Source organism: Quercus robur, chromosome 3 (assembly GCF_932294415.1).
Source record: "Quercus robur chromosome 3, dhQueRobu3.1, whole genome shotgun sequence".
Classification (NCBI taxonomy): Eukaryota; Viridiplantae; Streptophyta; class Magnoliopsida; order Fagales; family Fagaceae; genus Quercus; species Quercus robur.
This window is the reverse complement of record NC_065536.1, coordinates 29,467,707-29,486,555: the sequence shown is the minus strand read 5'-3', so window position 1 is coordinate 29,486,555 and position 18,849 is coordinate 29,467,707. Positions and strand designations below refer to the sequence as shown.

Genomic DNA, 18,849 nt, shown 5'->3' with positions numbered 1-18,849 from the left:
ATGGTAGTTTTTTTTTTAGAACAATATCTATGCATATTATCACATAATAAAAGGAGTTTATTCAGAAATATCATAAGCGTATGACGGCGAGATAGAGTGGATGGTAGCACTCTGATTAGAAATTCGTTGCCAAAAGTAAAAAATGAAACGAAGAAGTAGCATATATATAGAGACAATGGCACGGGAGATGAAAAGATGCTTCAGTTCGAGTGAGTAACCACTAAAAACATGCCACGTATCCCTACTACATTAATGGCTCTAGGATAGCCTGTCAACCAAAGCGTGTTCCCCAATTGATGAGCCAAACCATCACTCCACGGAGCCGTCCGTAAGACAAGGCGACAGACCCATGGAGTGAGGGGGCAATTGAAGAGGATAAAAATTAAGGTTGACGGATCCATTCAAATAAACCTGCTATAGGTGACAGTACAAGGTTAATGAGTGATCAAAATCAAGACGACGAGTTGAGGTACTGAATGGAGAGACCAAATGATGAATGGTCCCCCATAGTAGACGGATGGTCCTCCATGATGGACGGATTCTAGGCACACGGGCTCAAGGCCGACGGATATCAAGGCCACATGGCACCACATGGCTTAAGTAAACTCCAAGGAATCTTAAATGGAAATATCTTGCACCCTACGATTAAGCCGGGTCAATGGAATCCCTATATGGTAAGAATCCCGCAAAGTATGTACATTTATTAAGATATTCCCCATAAGGAAACATCTTCTTGCACAAGAATTAGGAGTTGGTTCTACACTACTATAAAAACCCCAGGCCCTCAAAAAACAAGGTACGCATAATTTACTCCAACTCTGGCACTTTAGAGTTGTGAAAGTTCTCTAATTTAACCTTTGGAGGGTCTTTGGCCGGTACCACACCGATGCCCTCTGTAGGGTTTTTTCTTCTTCTTCTTTGTTGTGAAGGTTTTGTCTAGAGCATGTGAGGTTGTGCGGCTTACTAACGATTTTCAGCATCATTAGTTCTTATTGACTTTGCCATAAACAACTGTCAATTTGGGAATTTCAGTTCCAAACAAACTTAACATCATGTAAGAAGAAAAAGTGGATAAAAGTAAATAAAAATATGGAAGAAAAAGGAAGAGAAAAGGGACAGACAACAAACTTGTAGTTTGAAGTTTTAGTCCAAAATAAAGTTTTGTGGTGCAACATTGAAAGGCGAAGAAAAATTCATAAATCATTAATTAAAATACTACTCATTGATACGAATTTATATGCCCACCATTACTTAGATAAAGAGAAATTGAGGGGAGGGTGAGATGCTTGGACTTGGGATTTAAAACACACAAAGTCATAATTATCAAAAAGCTGATACTAAGATGAATACATGTCACTCCAGTAACCTAAACTCATGAGGGATCCCATGCTTGCCACTGCCAGTACCTTCAATATGGCAGAGTTGTATATACACCTCCATGTAGCTCCTTGAGTGGTTGTTTTTAATTTCATCAAGATGTAACTTACAATTGCAAAAAAGTAAATTAAGAATAATTATTTGTCTTTCATCATACATAAGAAAAATAATTAATTAATGAACAAAAGATGGTTTGAGTTGACCTGAAAACAAATGTGGACAACATAAACTCACTTATGTGAAGAACTAAAGTTTTATGATTACAAATGGGGTTTACCATTTTCATCTTAATTGGATTCAAGTTCAAGCTTGATAAAAGTTTATGATAGCAGGAGGAAAATTTACTATACAATTTCATAACATAAAAACCATTATGTGAGCCTAAGTTTGATTTATAAGAAAAGACAAAATAGTTCCTATGTTAAGTCATAAATTGTTTAATGTTTTCTTCAGTTTAAATGATTTTAAATACTTAAATGAATATAATTCCAATAATATTATAGAGATATAAGAATTCCAATAACATTCTTAAAAAGATAACTAATTTGAAATTTTGAACCGAGATAGTATCAGTGTTCAATCATAACCAATTAAAACTATAAGGTTTAGCAAGTTTGAATTGGAATATATAGATTAAATAGTGTTACTAAGAAAATGAATTAAACTAAAATTGAATATGCAATAACTACTAATTAAGATTAAAACAAAAGCACCAAAGAAAATTGAAGGTATAAAGAGTTCTATAGCCTAAAAAATTACGGCATAAAAATTGATAGTAAACTCAATACTCTAATGCAACTAAGATAGAAATATTAAAGATGAATCAAATCAACCTCTCATGATGAAAAAAATAACAACACAGGGAAACATCAAGTAAACTTGTACCTAGCATACTTAACGACAAATTTTATATATATTAAGATAGCAGTGCCAGGGTTATTTTGGTGCATGTCGGCCTGAATGCCTGTGCTGGTATGACAATGGTGGTGATCCCTCTCTCTCTCTGCCTTAAAAATCTTCTTCAGTTTTTATGCCACAGAAACAATGTCTTAACATCCATGAAACACAGTGACTTTTCTCATCATCTGTTAAATATAATGCTTTTCTAACATAAATCATGCATGCCAATAATACCAACCTGTTGATACTATTTTAGCTAAAAGAACTTGAGTTTCATTATAATACATTATGACGGAAATTTTCTACCAAGAATTTAGGAACATACCTATTCTGCAATGAATTGTAGGTCTTCATTTCCTTTGCCTTTGAATTCAAAAAATACCTGATAGACATCAATGTAAATGAGGCTCTAGAAACTAAGTTCCTATACACCATGACACCACAGGAAAAAAAAAATAGAAGTTTTGGGTTTCATTTACCATATGCTGGCTAATCAAGTATAATTATCTAAAATCCATAAAACATGGCAAGTTTAAATAAATGAACTGTAAAAAATAAAAACATTTGAAAGCTGAGTAAACCGAACTCAAGTTTAACAATTTAATATTTCTACTTCATCTAGAATATAGGTGGTCAATAAAATGGAACATGGTGGTTATAATGAAGGCCACTCATATTATAGTAGCATACTGAATTCACAAAATTGAGCATATATATACTTGGAAAATAAAAATGAAATTAAGCATTATATTAATGAACTAATTTATGGGGAAAAACATAAAACTTCATATCCAATCATTTTGACAGGAAACCAACTTATTTAGAATTAGTACCTTAAAAATCAAAACACCAAAACTCACAAACACCGGTGGGGGAAAATAATGGAGACCATAAACCATATTTAAAAACTCAAAAATCAACAGTTCTAGTGCATGAAATGTTTTATGAATCATAAGCTTAGCCACAAACACTGAAAAACTAAAATGCTAGAGACCACAAATCAAATACACAATAATAGCTTGAAATTGAAATTAGCAATTACAAAATCCTCACTATTACAAACTAAAATCTCTCAAAACCCAACACAATGTTGTCACTAAGCTAGACTGAATTGTAAGACCACACAAACACAAATAAGCCAAATTTATTACAAAGCATAGCCTAAAATTTAAAAAATAAAAAATAAAAAGAACTCTAACAATCTATTTGGCTACTGGGAAAAGGTGAGTAAAAGTTAATGATATATATCTATTAGTGATTTCAATCAACTTTCTCACTCCAATTTGTATCTGTTAGTGATTTCAATCAACTTTCTTATTTAATTCCCAAACCAAACAAAATTAGAGTGCGAGAGTTGTTCTCCCATTAAAGCAAACGATATATATTGGAGTGAAACAATCTATTTGTTAAATTTGAGAGAAATTTCATTTAGACTCTCTTTCTTTACAATGTAAAACCAAGACTAAAATCAATCTATTTTTGTAATTTCTATAATCTATAAAAATATAACAAAAGCAGATGTATAAAATTGAGAAGGTTTATTGTAGAAAGACAAACATTTTGAGAGAGAACCAAAAACCCAAAACAAAAACAAATATAACTCAAACATGTAAATCAAAACTAATACAACTAAAATAACCAAAGAAAAGTTATATCTCATCCCCAAATTCAGGAAAAAAAAAATGTCATATTGAAAGATATGCTACTCTAATTTTAACTGTGAAGATGAAATTCTTCCAAGCAGAAGTATATTTTCTCTATTTCTTGTCTTCTTTGATTCTTAAATTTATAATATATTTTCAAATCTTTTCCTTTCACTTGTGACTCATTTAACTTGAAATTTCATGGAATTAGATAACTAAATATACAGATAAACTGTTGATTTACATCCTCTTTCTAAGAATAACTCCATTGCCTAACCTTTTCATTAATCTTCTTAGTCAAAGTTAATACAAAGAACATTAAAAATAAAAATAAAAATATTATTTCTATATAGTATTTTTATAGAATTCAAAACAGGGATTATATAATATAGTTATTGATGCTCAAGAAGCTTACATGATAGTAACAATTACATTGTCCTCATTAGCTTGAATATGAATATCAAGATCAAAAACTCAAGTAAATAATTCCTTAATATGCAATAACACAGAGTTTAACAAAATCTTCACTCTAAACTTCAGATTTGATTAATAAAATCAATCTGTAAAGAAAAAAGCTTGCTAAAACATGCAAATCAGAGCCAATTCAAACACAAATACACTAAATGGACAAAATCTAATACGAAGTATGAGATTAGTAGAAGGGAAATCAGACCATCCTAACCTATCAGTTTGGTCCAACAATCTTCTTGGAAATTACCCAAGTCTTGTAATTGACAAAGATCTCAACAAATCTGTAATTTCAATAGAATTATAGGGTCAGAATTAAGCTTTCAGATTTGACTATTAAAATCAAGGGTGACACTCCCAATATCTTCAAAACAAAAGGAAAATATGATAAATTAGGTTTACAAATTAGGTATAAAATATTAAATTATATGAAATAAAATTCTTGGTAAATTAACTTAATAACTAAATAGAATAGACTAAAAATAACATAAGAAAGGCAGAATTTTTTAATAATAAATAGATTTTGCAAATTAACAAAACTCAAACATAATAATAAATGATGCTAAAATACATTCATAACTAATTGTGCATGATGTGTGGAGAGCAAAACTTCATCTTTCTCTGAATTAGAAGGGGAAATCCAAAATCAAAACAACCCAAATATGCAAATTCGATTCCCACCTAAAATACCCGAAACAAAACTATTCCTAACCAAAAAACCTAAATCATAACCGACTGAACCATAATACCCACATGTAAATCATAATTAATGCCTAAATTTCAAAAATAAAAAATAGAACATAACTCTGTCTCTACCTTTCAACAGCAACCATCATATAAGGATTGAAAATAAAAGAAAGAAGGAAGAAAAGAAAAAAAAAAAAAAAGGAAATAAAATTCAGAGAATGAAATTGAAACACTTGATGTTTTAAAGTCACAACCTTTCTAGTTTTTTATTTTGTTAAGATTAGAAACTGAAGTACAAAATTAAGATCAATATTTTTAGTGATTTCTGTAATCCAAAATAGGGAAACAAAAAAACAAAAAACAAAAGAAAATATTGAAAATTTGAGAAAACAAACATTTTCATGGAGAACCCAAAAACCCGAAACAAAAAGGAATCAAAACTAAAATCAAATCTAAACCTATCCAACAAAAAAAACTCAATATAAAGTAATATTTCATATCCAAATCTAAAAAAATGGAGAAAAATGTATTGGAGCCTGTTCGACGATCTAATGGTGGCAAATAGATAGCCTAACGGTGTTGATGCCCATAGATTTTTCTTTCTCTATGCATGTGCTTGCAGTTGCGGTGCTCTAGTCTGACGATTGACGGCTTATGAACATAGTTTCCTCTCTGTATCCTACGTTTTTAATTTTTTTTTGGGAGTATTGCAAGCCTTTAAACTGCATTTTAACCGATTATTTTTCCTTTTATATTGAGATGCTATCAAATGGTGTGTTAACCTAACAAAACAATATAATTTATCCTTTTTTAATTGCAAGCGTGGTAGAGTTTTAAATGGCCAAACGGTGCAACGTGCCGCTGGTTTGACTTAAAAGCTATATACATGGCAGCATTTTAAGGGACATTTTTTCCTACATGGCAATACCTCCTTAATTGCAAGAAAAGACTTCTGCTATTATATATAGTATTATATATATATATATATATATATTTCAATATCATTGTTATTCATGTCAATATTTTTCATCCAAAATTTAACTACATTAAAAAAAAAAATGTTAAGATTAAATTGGCACATTTAAAACGTTAAAACCAAATTAAGACCCACGGGCCACAAACTTAAAGTTAAGAGACCAAATATGTAATTTACTTTATTTTTATTAGACTTTAAAGCACACAAAAGTCAGGTGCGTTATTAATATTAGCAGTATTTTTAGGGAATGGTTATTCAATTTTGGCTGCCTAACTCAGCCCGCCATTAACGGAAATGTATGGCTTTGGAACTAGCTATTTGTTGTCGGTGTACAATGTCAAGAATATAAAGTAGTAAGCTGTCACAACTCGCTGAGAACACAAACACAGGGAAAGGAGAGAGAGAGTTGAAGATGAGCAACAATACAGATACAGTGCCTGAATCTTATCCAATGAACAGCGGAGATGGCACTAATAGTTATACCAAAAACTCCTACTTCCAGGTTTCTTACAATTTTATTATCTATTTTGTCCTATTTCTTCCTCTCTTCTTATCTTATTTGGCTGTTGTGTATATCATCTGGTAATGAATTTTTACCTGCCAAATAATGTGCATGCTAATAAATCTCTGGGCTGCAACATGTTGCCCCCAAATGGAAGAAACCCTTTAAACAAATAGAATATATTTAATTTATTTTTCCTGCAATGTAGAAAAAAAAAAAAATATATATATATATATATATATATAGAGAGAGAGAGAGAGAGAGTTTTTGGTTGGATGCAACATTACGCCACATAATATTTTTTAATTTGATGCAAATTTTAACAAATTTGTAATTGGATTACATTATCTTCATATATTCTCTATATTTGCAAAATTTTAAGATGATCAAATATCTATTTTATCAATTAATTGTTTAAATTCAAGTTTTTGTAATTTAAAATAATACGTAAAAGAGGAGTTTATGAATCAAATAATAAATAACACCCGATTAAGATAAAAATTAATATATATGTTAAGAACATATAAAACATATAATCCAATAGTGAGATTTTCAAAATATGAATCTAATAACAAAGTATTGGACGGAATAATATTACTTAGAATTATACAAGATGTAATATATATATATATATATATATAAAGACACCTCACCTGGGGAAAAATTAAGGCCTTTATTGGCAATAGAATACATTGTTTATCTATCTAATAATATAGATAAATAAAAACTTATCAAGGCCCAAAAAATATTATCAATATATTTAACCATACTATTGATTCTTGTATACTTGTGCATATGTTAATAATGACATGCTTAACTTTGTGTCTATTTGGTATTTATTTATTTTTTAAAAAAGTTGGAACATGGTCTTGAAGGAAATATACAAAGTGAGCTGATTTTTTATTTTTTATTTTTAATATTTGGATAAATTTGTTTTGAAGGCTTAAATTAGTAGGAAAGTGTCCTATTTTGTAAGCATTTTAAGTGGAGTTTGAGATATATTTTTACCAAGTTGTCCCTAAGTTTTGTCTTTGTTAAACATAGGGTCTAAGAGTATTTTTGAACTACATAAAAGTACAATCCAGATAAAGGAATCCTATTATAGATAGTATAGATATATAATAATAATTGACATTGAAAATAGTTGAAAACTACTATGATTGACATACCTACTATGCAGAGGGCAGCTACAAATGTTGTGAAGGCAAAGATTGATGATGTAATTGCAGAGAAGCTTGATGTAAAAAAAAATTCTTCTACTTCAGAGAGCACATTCCGTTTAGCAGATTTGGGATGTTCAGTTGGGCCAAATACCTTCCTTACTATGCAAAATATAATAGATGTTGTCCAACAGAAGTACCAATCCCAAGGCCTTGCTTCGCATATGCCTGAATTTCAAGTGTTCTTCAATGATCATGAATCCAATGATTTCAATACCCTCTTTGCCTCTCTCCAACCAAGAAGGTCATACTTTGCAACCGGAGTGCCAGGGTCTTTCCATGATCGGCTATTCCCTGAATCCTCTCTCCATTTTGTGCATTCATCTTATGCACTCCAGTGGCTCTCTAAGTTGCCAGAGGAGTTGCTAAATAAGAACTCTGCTGCGTGGAACAAGGGGAGGGTTCACTATGCTAGTGCCCCAGATGAAGTAGCTCAAGCTTATACAGATCAATTTGCTAAGGACATAACAACCTTTTTAGATTGTAGGGCTAAAGAGCTTGTGGTAGGTGGACTAATGGTGCTTATCATGCCAGGAATTCCCAATGGGATTCATCGTTCTAGTGCACCAACAGGAATGATATTTGATTTCCTTGGACTCTTGCCTCATTGATATGGCAAAGGAGGTAAGCCAGCAATCAATTATTAGCCTCTATTTTTTTTTGCACTAGAAAGTTTTCAAGTCAAATAGGTCACTGCAAGTAATTTAGTGGACTTACACTAAATGTCAAAATATGAATTTAGAATTTGGACCATAAAATACAAAATTATGTAGAACTAAAACTTTATATATGTCTCTCTCTGCAAAACTCAAAGAATAAAAAACTTTATATACTCGTCTGATAATAGAAATTTGCTAGCAGCATGGAGTACTAGAACTCGTCTATAGAATGTACAAGCAATTTGCTTGGAAAACAACATAAAAAGAAAACCACTTCATAAGGTTCTCTTTTGTAGGGGTTGGATGTTCTCACTTCTTCTAGTTATGCTTTGTTCCAAGAACAATTTTTGTTCCATATATGTAAAAACCAAAAGAATTATATTAGTGATACTATAAATTTTATTACATATGCCTTGCAAACTAATGTGAGTACAAATCACAATAATTCAAACATTTATTTATTATGTTTATGGAATAGCACCAATCGCATTCACTACTTTGTCAAGTTGTAAGCCTTTTGTAGTAAAATTGGTAATAATTTTAGTATTTCCAAACCAAAATACCTACTTTTATCTTTGCAGGGATTAATTAGTGAAGCTCAAGTGAACACCTTTAACTTGCCTGTGTATGTTGCCTCACCCAAGGAGATGACACAGCTGGTGGAAACAAATGGGTGTTTTAACATTGAAAGAATGGAGATAACACAACCTGGGGCAAGAGTGGACGGCCTCAGTGGCCAGGCATTGACAAAGCACCTAAGAGGTGGCATGGAGGGTATAATAAGCAAACATTTTGGAACTAAAATTATTGATGAACTATTTGATCGATTCTCTAAGAAACAACAAGAGTCTTTCAACCTGTTGGAGTCAAAATACAATGTAGGAACTCAGCTCTTTATGGTTTTGAAACGCATATGATGCAGCTTTGGAAGCAAATGTAAGACCTCTTATTATATCACAAGTTTGCATATGTATCAACACAACACTAGTTATTTCTGTTGAAAACTTTGGATAAGATGGTTTTATTTATTTATTTAATGACTCAATAGTTAAAATGGAGGAGAAGAGATTTAAATCTTGAATGTCTCTATTAAAAATATCGTGAGGTTCTAACTAATTGAGATATAAAGCTCTTGGCCACCAAAGAATTAGGGTTAAAACAATAGGAAATCTTTCTTTTCACAAGATACAAGTTGATTAATTAAGAGTAACACTCTCTATTCTAATTCCAATCAATAAATGAACTAAGACTTATGAAGGATCAACTTGGAATAATCATCTAAGTATGAGTACTAACAACTTACATCCTCAAGGAAAAACATTTAAAATATTGGTTGGAGGGGTGGAAAAGTGGAATGATAGAAAATGGTAAAGAGATAAAAAAAATGGGAGGATAGAAGAGATATGGAGGTGTTTGGATTTCTAGTTTCCATAACTCATAACTCAAAAATGGTAGAACCCATGACTCAAAAGCTTGTTTGGATTTTAATAACTCTGTTTCCAGTTTTTGTTTCCATCACTCAATTCTCTGATTTTTGAGTGATGAGTTATGGAAACTGAAAACACATTTTAGCTACTTTCAATTTCCATAACTCTATTTTCAATGGCATTTTTGTAATTAAAATTACATATGGGACCCATGGTCAGACTTTTTGCTCTCTCCAACAGACTTTATTTTCTTCTTCTTCTTCTTCTTCTTCTTCTTCTTTTCTTTTCTTTTTTTTTTTTTTTTTTTTTTTTTTTTTTTGTTGTTGTCTTTCACGGGTCTTGGACACACCTCTCTCTATTCTCCTCTTCTTCTTCTTCTTCTTTTCTTTTTCTTTTCACATTGGTTTCTAGGTTTGGTTACATTTTTTTTTTTTTTTTTCCTTTTCACTGGGTTTCTATTCCTTTTCTTTCATCTCGAGTTCGTCGAAGTTGTTGCCACTGTTGATGTCAAAGTTGTTGCCGCTATTGATGTTGCTGTTGCTATTGTTGTCACTGTGGGTTGTAACGGCGGTTGGGACAATGGTTTTTTTTTTTTTGGGTTTTTGGAAAAGAAAAATACTGGATGAAGAGAAAAGCAAAGAAAAACAGGGGAAAATGAAGAGAAAAGTAGAGAAAAACGAAAGGGAGAGGCAGGGAAAAAAGAGAGAGAGAGAGAGAGAGAGGAAAGAAAAAAAAAAGTCAACTGACATTGGGTCAGTGTGTGGATCCTACAAACAATTGAAAAATATTGAGTGATAATAAGTAAGTGATGGTGCCAAACGGGGTGGGGTGTAGGGAGTTGGGTATTTTAAGTGATGAGTGATGAGTGACGGAAATTGAGTGAGGAGTGATGAGTGATGAAAAAAAAAATCCAAACAAGGCCGCTGTTTGGATTTTCAGTTTCCATCACCCATAACTCAAAATATTTGGGTCCCACTGCTGAGTAGTGTGTTTGGCATTGTTTCCAGTTTTTGTTTCCATCCTAATACACCTAAGAATATCTCAACAAAAAAATAAACAAAACCTATTTCACGTTTCTCTAAAATCTCAATCCCTCTTCACCTCCTACATCTCCAGCCAATCCTCGCCAAACCAACGTTTACCGCCACACTACCTCACTGGACTTTCGTCTGCCATTGCACTACCTCGCCGAACCTAGGTGATTTGTTCTTGTCCTCAACATTTTTTGGGTTTTGCTAAAAAAATCTCAATCCCTCTTCAGGGATGATTTTTTTTTTTTGGGTTTTACAGAAGCCCATAACCATTAATATGAACAATTACGAGCTCTGAACATAAGTTGGAGTGACCACATATAATAGCAACTAACTCAAAAAGTGTAACAAGTCGAGAATTGAATATCACTTGTTATTAAAAGGAAAAAAAATGCTCTCTATAATGCTGGAAAGTGCAACAAAGTTGCCTTGGCAATTTCCATCACTATGTATAGTATCCCATTAGCATATCTGGAAAACCATGTAACTAGCATCATCATACAATTTCTGTTTTAAAAATAAATCTGCGAAAACCACCAGAAGCAGAAGCATTGGCTCAGATTCTAGGGTGCAAGGTATCCAATCTGCCTTTGAAACAATTAGGACTGCTTTTGGGTTCTAAATTTAAATATAAAAATATTTGGAATCTCATACTTAAGAAGATGGTCTTTTTAGTTTAGAGTCGTAACAAGTGTAAAACCCAAAAAAAAATTGTCCCTGAAGAGGAATTGAGATTTAGCAAAACCCAAAAAATTTTGAGAACAGGAACAAATCACCTAGGTTCGGCGAGGTAGTGCGGCGGCAAAAGTTGGTCTGACAAGGATTGGCTAGAGATGCAGGAGGTGAAGAGTCATTGAGATTTTAGGGAAACGTGAAATAGGTTTTATTTATTTGTTCGTTGAGATGTTATTAGGTGTATTAGTATGTATTGATTTTACAATGAGTTTAAGTAAAAGTCTGATGTGGCATGTCTTTATTAGCTGGTGTAAACCAAGGGGTTTACACCCCATCCTTATTGAATTTAATCTCAAATAAGAAAACATGAAGATTTTTTATTGAGAAAGTTTGTCATTGGATTTTTGGACACAAGCATAGCTAAGAATGCAATGATAATCAACTACTATATGAAGAATAATTGGCAAAAGAAGAAAAAAAAAAAAATATATATATATATATATATATGTATATAGCATATGGATCTTTTATTGGAATATCCGTCCTTTTATTTTTGGAAACAGGTTGTTGTAATTGGTGTTAGAGCATCGACATCAGTGGATGCAAACTTATCATCTATTTTGCACAAAAAAAATTACTTTTTCTATTTTATACACCTATTTTTACAAAACACCCACATCAGTCCATCTATTATATACCATATTTTATATAAATAATATTTTTATATTCTTTTTTAATATTATTTTATCTCCCATTTCTTTTTCCTATTCTTCCTCTTCTTTCTTCTTCTTTCTTTTTCCTTATCTCTCTGTCATTTCCTCTTTCTTTTCTTCCTCTTCTTTCTTCATCTTTCTCTCATGGTAAAAACCCAGAAGCACCATCACAAGCACTCCATCAACACCACAACCATCACAAGCACTCCATCAACACCGATCTCCCGCAACCCACAAAACCGATCTCTATCAACACCGATCTTCGTCAACCCACAAAACCCAGAAGCACCACTGTAAAGTTGTGATTTACAACTATGTTTTATGTTGGCTTTATTCCATGACAAAAAGTGTTGTAATTGCTTTAATTTTATTCCTTGTATTTTGTGGGATTTTATTGTATTGGGTTTAGTATCAAGTTTGTGAAGAATCAGTGGATTTTACGAGAAGTTCGCGAGAAGCTAACCCATGAAAGAGCCACGTGAGGAGCACATGTCTGGAAGTTGAAGAGTCGTGCCAAGCTGTCATTTTCACGAGACACTCGCGAAACATTCTACCTGGAGGATTTTTATGTGTGACTTCCTTACCCTTTACTCATACTATATATACCCTTATTACCCACAAATGTAAAGAAGGTCATTCAGAGAGAAAAACCTTAGATAGGTTTTCTACAACACACACCCATCTTTTAGAGAGAAAGCTACTCATCCTTAGTGAGTATTCATTGTAGCCTCTTCTCCTTCCCTCTCCTATTATCATATCTTGAGAGGAGATTTGTACCCAAACACAATTCACACCTTTTCAGTATAGTGAGTGTTTTTGGTGTTATTGGGAAGTATTGGAAGAAGTCAAGGATGGCAGATGCAACATGGAGCTTGTTACGGGATCCAGAGAGCTAGACAAGACATGGTTCCGAGAAGCCTTGTTGGAGTAGGAGCTTGGAGGGCTTAGGTACAACGGATAGATTAGGCTTGGAAGGTCTCTTGCTAACCCATGTATCCCAATTGATTGTCTAGTGGATCGATTACCGCTTGGAGGGCGATAGAGAGGTTTTTCGCCAAGTTCTTCGGTTTCCTCTTCGATAACACATCGGCGTGTTATCTGTGTTTACTTTCTTCTTTCCTACTCTTTTGCATTTCATTTTATTGCTGTGATTATATGAATATGTGTTAGAGTAGCTTGTTTGTTTATCCGCTCGCATTTACACTATTCCGCACTTAGAATTAAGTTAGTGTAAAATCTATCGAGCCGTAACTTTTTTTTGGGGGTCTAAACAGCTCTTGTGTTTTTAAAACATTTTCGAGTTTTCAACCACCACAAGCACTCCATCAACACCACAACCATCACAAGCATCACAAGTACCACAACGCCTCTCCAATCCACCGATCTCCACCAAAACCTAGAACTGATCCACATTACCGATCCACATCACCTCTCCAATCATCAATCCACATCACCGATCACCGATCCAAATCGCCTCTCCAATCCATGATCCACGATCACTAATCACTGATCCAACGATTTTGTTCCAATGGTTGATTTTGTGGTTGATTTTTTATTTTTGTAGTTGATTTTTGATTTTGTGTCTATGGGAGCGTGTGTATCAGAGGAAGAAAGAACATGATGGGGGAGAGAATGCATTAGTTTTGCAGAGGGAGGAGAGAGAGAAAAAAAAGGAGTGAATCAGAAATTATTAAAATATTAATAGCTCTTGTATATTTATGCACAATTTTACACCCACTGATGTGGGTGTTTTTTTGTTCAAAATGTGTAAAATCAATTACTTTTTCTATTTTGTAAGATTTTACACATACTAATGCTAATTCTCTTAAAAAAAAACTACCGTGACCAAGAATCACGCTCTTCCATAAAGTTAAAACTTGAAAGCCCACAAAATTCTATAAAATGGGGTAACTTGTTAATATTATTTCTAGCGATTATTTGTAGGGAATGGGAGTGTATGGCTTTGGAACTAGCTATTCTGCACTAGAGTATAACGTTGAACTAGTTTAAAGAGAACCATTTTAAACTTTTCATATATCTTTATATTAGGTGTGAATTTTGAAAATCTAACCGTTAATTACATGTTCTTATTTTATCCTTCATGTTTGTAAAATTTCAAGAAGATCAAAGATCAATTGCTGTATTATCAAACAAATGTTAAAATTTTAAGTTTTTGTGATCCAAAATCTTGTATAATAAATAGGTTATTAATCGAATAGTAAATAACATCCAATTTGAATGAAATTTGATACATATGTTAAGAACATAAGGAGCATGAAATTCAATGGTTAGATTTCTAAAATTCACATCCAAAAAAGATATATATGAGAAATTTGAAGAATTTTTCTCCAAATTAGTTTAGAGAAAAATTTTATTCATTTTCTGTTACTCTTTCCATTTTAGCTCTCTCTCTCTCTTTTTATTTATTTTTAATTTTTTTAAGACGATTGAGAAGAGCAGGCCTGATCAGGTCTCTCAATCAGTAGCTAGTAAAAAGAAAATCCCGTGTATTTATTTTTCTAGTGTCCATATATCAGGTCTCTCTCAGTAGCTGGAAAGTGATATCTGAAATGATATATACCCAATTCGACCCAGGCAGGCAAGTCAAAAGCATTCAAGCTTTAATTCAGCCTTGAATTGGGCACTTCACTTACAGCTATGGTACAGTGGTAACTTATATAACTTCTTCACAATTTGGCCTATTTAACATACTACAAAATGTTTCATTTTGGTTTCCTAATTTTTTATTTGTTGGTATGAATTTTTTTTTTTCGCTTTTAATTTGGTATGATTGAGGGAAAAGTTGGTTTAAGTTATTTTACAGTGAATGTCAATATTATTCCCAGTGGTGCATTTTGAGGCCAATATCCTACACAGCCTCTCCCTTCAACTATATCCAAGCTACCAATATTTGGACCTTGTATTGTTATCTTTATCAATCTTTGATGTTTGCAATGAAGGATTCAAAAAAGTTAAATTGGTTTCACAATGATGCAGCGTGACAAACCACTTAAAACTGTGGGGGCCAAAAAAAAAAAATAATGCGTTTGGTATGGAATTTTTTTTTAGGAGTGTTGGGTTACCTTTCTCTCCCATCAACTATATCCAAGCTATCAATATTTGGACCTTGTATTGTTATCTTTATCAATCTTTAATGTTTGCAATGAAGGGTTCAAAAAAGTTAAATTGGTTTCACAATGATGCAGCGTAAAAAACCACTGAAAACTGTGGGGGCCAAAAAAAAAAAAAATAATGCGTTTGGTAGGGAATTTTTTTTAGGAGTGTTGGGTTACCTTTCTTATTTTAAAGTGTTTGAACACTAAATTTAGATAACTCCTCCTACCAATTTTTAGTTTTCAAATAACATTGTACAATAACATTTTTATAAATATGTTCAAAATTGTAGGTCCCACATTAGACCACATAGGGGTGTCAATTCAGGTTAACGTGTCGGGTTCGTGTCGTGTCGAGGTAGGGGTATTCGACTAAATGGCTCAACCCTAACCCAACCCATTTAATAATCGTGTCATGATTCTTCAACTCTAACCCGACCTGTTAATAAGGCGGGTTGACTTGACCCAACCCATTTGACACGCTTAATAAACGAGTCGTGTTGGGTTGATATGAATGCAACACAACCCTTTTCAACCTGCATAATATTAAATATAACATCCATCTAGAAATAATTTTTTTTACATCCCAAAAAGCAGTGCATACACTTCAAGTCTTCAACCCATATTTAAAATAACATAGTTCAACAAAAATATAAGATTCATCTAGAAATAAGTTTTTTACATTCCAAAAAAAGTGCATACACTTCAACCCAAATTCAAAATAACAAAGTTTAACAAAAATAAAATAACATAGTTCAACAAAAATATAATATCCTTGGAACTCGCCAAATACTAAGTATTAATATTGAAAGAATTTGAGCAAACAGTAGACTAATCCTAAATATGACCACGATTATCATCCATAGATTTTTTGTTGATGTCCAAATTCATAACATCTTCTACAAGCTCATCCAATTTCATTTGTGCAAGTTCTATGCCCAAAAAAAAAAAGTATTAGTATTTCTAGAGTTTGTAAAGTTTCAATTTCCAATTATATCCCTTGTAAATTTTTGTAATTACTCACTTTTCTTTTTAAATTTAAAATATATGTTGGATATAAAAGGTATTTGACAAATCTAAAATAAAATAAATATTTATTTGTTATACAAGTTAAACGAGTTGTGTTAAGTGGGTCATTTCGAGGTGACACAAATAAATTGACGTGTCAAACACGTCTATTGCGGGTTACGTGGGTTGACCCGCTTATGACACGTTTCTTATCGTGTCGCTTTCGGGTCGACCCGTTTATGACCAAAACCCATTAAGGCTCAACCCTAACCCGAAAAAACCTGTGTTGGGTTCGTGTCGTGTTCGCGGGTTGGGTCGAACATTGACACCCCTAAGACCACATGAGGGAACTTTTTCTTTCTTCAAATATAATAATAATAATAAGGGAACTTTTTCTTTCTTCAAATATTATTATAATAATAATAATAATAATAATAACAATAATAATACTTTTACTATGTTTATCAGCTTTAAAATATATATACACATACATACCAAACATATAATTATATTTTTTTCATATTTTAAAATATGTTATTTAAAACATGGTATCAAATACATTTTTTGCATTATGACTACTTTAAATACGTGTTTTTACAACACTTTAAATCACAATTTTCACATAATTTTGAACAACAATATTTAAAATTTGGTAACAAATCTCTTATTCAACCATCAGAGACTTTACCAGTTGAGCTAACCGGAATCCACAACTTTTAAGTAACTTGTTAGTTCTGGCTATAGTATACTAATAAAACCAATAAAGTAATGGTGATTTAACCCAAAAAAACAAAAGGGGACTACATAAGCATTGACAATGTCAACGTGATTCCTTTCAATCACCGGGCAAAAATTAGAAGAGGAATAAAATAATATATTTTCCCGTTTATGTGGGTTGGTCCGATGTCAAACCAATCCTCACCTTTCAACCAAACGAGAAAATATAAATGAGAAAAATATTAAGATTTCTTAATTGAGAAAGTCTAACATTGGATTTTTGTACAATAAAATACTAGTGACATATATATATATATAAAAAAAAAAAAAAAAAAAAAGTCCACAACTATTATCACAAATTGTTCCGTGGTGAAATGTGAATGGTTGAGATCAAATGATGGATCCACACTTTCATCGATTACCACTTATCACATGGAGAATTATGTCAAAAGTTGTGAAATGTTCTTAACATTGTTCGGTTCAGTAGAGTCAATACTATACCATACCTACCGGTACAGTTGGAATTTTTCATACTAGCACCTTGGCCGGTATAGAAACATGGCTATTTTGTACCGCTTTTTGTACCGAAGCTCACTAGGTTGTATTGGCAAAACTGGGAAAAAAACTGGATACCAGCTAGAAAAAGAATACCGGACGATAAAAGAAAAACAAAAAAAAAAATGGAAATTAAGTGATTAACAGTAAAAGATCTTTTACCATGTAACCCATATTACCGCCATCACCAGCACTGTTCCAAAAGTGATCGGCCATTCTTCTTCACGGCGTTCACGCCCATCCACCTCTCTTAGTTTTTAAGTTTTTATTCCTGAAGGCTTTTTAGTTGTTTGTTTTGTGGTGACTTTTAATGGTAAAAAACTAAAAGTAAAGGAGGTTTGCTTTTTGTTTGTAATTTGTCACACCCACATGAATTGTTATAAAATTTTGAGATTTCAAATTTGACTTTGATTTATTTTTTTCCCTCTAATGCAAAGAAGTATCAAATGGCATTTTAACTTTTAATAAGTGAAAAAAGTTTTTGTACTGTCAAACTTTACTGACTGTGATATTATTATTATTATTAAAGAAGTAGGAACATCAATTTCCTATTATTATTAATATTACTTAGTTGAAATTTTAACTAAAGATTAACATATTAAATGAGATAAAAGATTTATAAATTTAAACTTTTTTTAACAAATTATTTGAATTTTGGTTATATATATATATAGGATTTTGCAAATATGTGTCCTTAGGGCACATAATATTTTTCATTTTTGGAAAATTTTTTCTTGAGAATTGAAAAAGTATTGACAGCTTTTTCAATTTCCTAGAAAATGATTCTAAAAATGGATAGCTTAGGACTTGTTTGGTTTAAAAAAAATGGTCACTCATCACTCATCACTCATCACTCAGTTTTCATCATCCATCACTCATCACTTATTACTCATCACCCATCATTTAAAATACCCAAATTTCCTACCCCACCTGTTTGGCATATTTTTTCAGTTTCTCATCACTCAATTTTTTTTACTTTTTGTGGGACCCATACCTGAGCAACATGTCATAAGTTCTGTTAGCCTACCCGCCTCACCCTCACTCTCTTCATTTCATTTTCTTCCCCTTCAGTCACCATTGCCCTGTTACTCTCAATGAAGCTGTCCTCTTTCTCTTTCATTTCTCATGTACACACACATCAGCAAGAACAATCCTATCCCAAACCTACGGCCAAACCA

At 32.3% G+C, this 18,849-nt stretch overlaps 1 pseudogene; it reads left to right on the top strand.

The window, feature by feature from the left end:
- The first annotated feature begins 6,323 nt into the window (after positions 1-6,323).
- Positions 6,324-9,486, top strand: LOC126717740 (loganic acid O-methyltransferase-like; annotated as a pseudogene).
- Positions 9,487-18,849: the final 9,363 nt, after the last annotated feature.